Raw genomic sequence first — 5000 nt, 5'->3', positions numbered from 1 at the left:
CTCGCTTCCTACGCGGACGCGTTACCTAAAGGCCATCACTCCACTCTACATGTATAGATAGCTCTTTCATGATATGCACGAGCATGTCACATATATCTCTGTCTATCTGTGTGATATATTCATTTCTACACACATATATATAAAAAAAAGACAGGTAGACAGAGAGATCACTCCTCTCTTTTTTTACTCCTCTCTTCCTCATTCTGTGTGTATGTACGACCCCCCCCCCCCCCCACACCTCGCCCACCTCCCGCACACCTCTTCCACCTCCCCGTTCTACCTCCCCACACATACATGCAAACACACACACAGAGCCACACACACAGAGCCACACACACACACACACACACACACACACACACACATACACACACACAACCACACATACACCCACACCCAGACATACATACACACCCACCCACCAACACCCACCCACACACATTCACACACACACACATTCACACACACACGCACGCACGCACGCACGCACGCAAAGAAACGCATAAAAATAACACGAACTAACACGCGGACATATGTATTTTTTTGTCACCATCGGCAGTGCACACATAATTATGTAGATGAATAATTAACCAGGGCATACTTATCCCTGCACATCATGTGAAATTAATGGCTGCTTTTCGCCGACGCATCAGCTCATCCCTCCCCAAAAAACATGGAATAAAATTAGCAGTTCTAAATACTTCTTTTCCCCCCTTCTCTCTCTCTCCCCCCCCTCTGTGTGTGTGTGTGTGTGTGTGTGTGTGTGTGTGTGTTGTGTATGCGTGCACGTGCGTGCGTGCGTGCGTGCATATGTGTGTGTGTGTGTGCGCGCGCGCGCGCGTGTGTGTGCGTCTCTCTCTCTCTCTCTCTCTCTCTCTATATATATATATATATATGTGTGTGTGTGTGTGTGTGTGTGTGTGTGTGTGTGTGTGTGTGCGAGCGCGTGTGTGCAATCACTGATACCACTACTACTCTACTACTACTACTACTACTACTGCTACAATCACCACCACTACTAGTACTACCACGATCACTGCAACAACAACAACAGCTACTACTACTACTACTACTACTGCTACAATCACCACCACTACTAGTACTACCACGATCACTGCAACAACAACAACAGCTACTACTACTACTACTACTACTGCTACAATCACCACCACTACTAGTACTACCACGATCACTGCAACAACAACAACAGCTACTACTACTACTACTACTACTGCTACAATCACCACCACTACTAGTACTACCACGATCACTGCAACAACAACAACAGCTACTACTACTACTACTACTACTACTGCTACAATCACCACCACTACTAGTACTACCACGATCACTGCAACAACAACAACAGCTACTACTACTACTACTACTACTGCTACAATCACCACCACTACTAGTACTACCACGATCACTGCAACAACAACAACAGCTACTACTGCTGCTGCTACTACATCAACAGCAACCGCCAACGCTACCACCACAACAACTACGAATACTACTGCTGCTGCTGCACCACCACTGGCAACAACAAACATAACAACAATTACTACTACTACTGATATGACGACGACTACGACTGCAACGACGACTGTATTACTACTACTACCGACGACGACGGCAACTACTACTACTACTACTACTACCACCGACGACGATGACAACGACTACAACTACGACGACGATGATGACGACGGCAACGATTACTACTACTACTACCGACGACGATGACAATGATTACTACTACTACTACCGACGACGACGACAACGATTACTACTACTACTACCGAAGACGACGACAACGATTACTACTACTACTACCGACGACGACGACAACGATTACTACAGCTACTACCGACGACGACGACAACGATTACTACTACTACTACTACTACTACCGACGTCGATGGCAACGATACTACTACAACCGACGACAACGACAACGACTACTACTACTCCTACTACTACCAACGACGACGACAACGATTACTACTGCTACTACTACTACCAACGACGACGACAACGATTACTACTGCTACTACTACTACCAACGACGACGACAACGATTACTACTGCTACTACTACTACCAACGACGACGACAACGATTACTACTGCTACTACTACTACCGACGACAACGACAACGATTACTACTGCTACTACTACTACCGACGACAACGACAACGATTACTACTGCTACTACTACTACCAACGACGACGACAACGATTACTACTGCTACTACTACTACCAACGACAACGATTACTACTGCTACTACTACTACCAACGACGACGGCAACGATTACTACTGCTACTACTACTACTACCGACGACAACGACAACGATTACTACTGCTACTACTACTACCAACGACAACGATTTCTACTGCTACTACTACTACTACCAACGACGACGACAACGATTACTACTGCTACTACTACTACTACCGACGACGACGGCAACTACTACTACTACTACTACTACTACCACCGACGACGATGACAACGACTACAACTACGACGACGATGATGACGACGACAACGATTACTACTGCTACTACTACTACCAACGACGACGACAACGATTACTACTGCTACTACTACTACCGACGACGACGACAACGATTACTACTGCTACTACTACTACTACCGACGACGACGACAACGATTACTACTGCTACTACTACTACCAACGACGACAACGACAACGATTACTACTGCTACTACTACTACTACCAACGACGACGGCAACGATTACTACTGCTACTACTACTACCAACGACGACGACAACGATTACTACTGCTACTACTACTACTACTACCGACGACGACGACAACGATTACCACTGCTACTACTACTACCAACGACAACGGCAACGATTACTACTGCTACTACTACTACCAACGACAACGGCAACAATTACTACTGCTACTACTACTACTACCAACGACAACGGCAACAATTACTACTGCTACTACTACTACCAACGACGACGACAACGATTACTACTGCTACTACTACTACCACCACCGACGACAACGACAACGATTACTACTGCTACTACTACTACCAACGACGACGACAACGATTACTACTGCTACTACTAATACCAACAACGACGACAACGATTACTACTGCTACTACTACTACTACCAACGACGACGGCAACGATTACTACTGCTACTACTACTACTACTACCAACGACGACGGCAACGATTACTACTGCTACTACTACTACTACCAACGACGACGGCAAAGATTACTACTGCTACTACTAATACCAACGACGACGACAACGATTACTACTGCTACTACTAATACCAACAACGACGGCAACGATTACTACTGCTACTACTACTACCAACGACGACGGCAACGATTACTACTGCTACTACTACTACCAACGACGACGACAACGATTACTACTGCTACTACTACTACCAACGACGACGACAACGATTACTACTGCTACTACTACTACTACCAACGACAACGGCAACGATTACTACTGCTACTACTACTACCAACGACAACGGCAACGATTACTACTGCTACTACTACTACTACTACCAACGACGACGGCAACGATTACTAATGCTACTGCTACTACCAACGACGACGACAACGATTACTACTGCTACTACTACTACCAACGACGACGGCAACGACTACTACTACTCCTACTACTACTACCGACGTCGATGGCAACGATACTACTACTCCTACTACTACTACCGACGTCGATGGCAACGATACTACTACTCCTACTACTACTACCGACGTCGATGGCAACGATACTACTACTCCTACTACTACTACCGACGTCGATGGCAACGACTACTACTACTCCTACTACTACTACCGACGTCGATGGCAACGACTACTACTACTCCTACTACTACTACCGACGTCGATTGCAACGACTACTACTACTCCTACTACTACCGACGACGATGACAACGATACTACTACTACCGACGTCGATGACAACGATACTACTACTCCTACTACTACTACTACCGACGTCGATGGCAACGACTACTACTACTCCTACTACTACTACCGACGTCGATGGCAACGATACTACTACTACCGACGTCGATGGCAACGATTACTACTACTCCTACTACTACTACTACTACCGACGTCGATGGCAACGATTACTACTACTCCTACTACTACTACCGACGTCGATGGCAACGATACTACTACTACCGACGTCGATGACAACGATACTAGTACTCCTACTACTACTACCGACGACAACGACAACGATTACTACTGCTACTACTACTACTACCAACGACGACGACAACGATTACTACTGCTACTACTACTACCAACGACGACGACAACGATTACTACTGCTACTACTACTACCAACGACGACGACAACGATTACTACTGCTACTACTACTACCAACGACGACGACAACGATTACTACTACTACTACTACTACTACTACTACCAACGACGACGACAACGATTACTACTGCTACTACTACTACTACCGACGACAACGACAACGATTACTACTGCTACTACTACTACCAACGACGACGACAACGATTACTACTGCTACTACTACTACCAAAGACAACGACAACGATTACTACTGCTACTACTACTACCAACGACGACGGCAACGATTACCACTGCTACTACTACTACCACCACCTACGACGGCAACGACTACTACTACTCCTACTACTACTACCGACGTCGATGGCAACGATACTACTACTCCTACTACTACTACCGACGTCGATGGCAACGATACTACTACTACCGACGTCGATGGCAACGATACTACTACTCCTACTACTACTACCGACGTCGATGGCAACGATTACTACTACTCCTACTACTACTACTACCGACGTCGATGGCAACGATACTACTACTACCGACGTCGATGGCAACGACTACTACTACTCCTACTACTACTACCGACGTCGATGGCAACGATACTACTACTACCGACG

The 5000-nt window shown here is 46.0% G+C and overlaps 1 protein-coding gene across 1 annotated transcript in view; it reads right to left on the bottom strand.

Moving 5' to 3' along the window:
• The window catches only part of LOC143284181 (allene oxide synthase-lipoxygenase protein-like), a 152530-nt gene that overhangs the window by 42452 nt on the left and 105078 nt on the right, over positions 1-5000 (bottom strand). The gene's annotated exons all lie outside the window — the stretch shown is intronic.

Source organism: Babylonia areolata, chromosome 7 (genome assembly GCF_041734735.1).
Source record: "Babylonia areolata isolate BAREFJ2019XMU chromosome 7, ASM4173473v1, whole genome shotgun sequence".
In the NCBI taxonomy this organism is placed as follows: Eukaryota; Metazoa; Mollusca; class Gastropoda; order Neogastropoda; family Buccinidae; genus Babylonia; species Babylonia areolata.
This window is presented reverse-complemented; position numbering and strand designations above follow the sequence as displayed.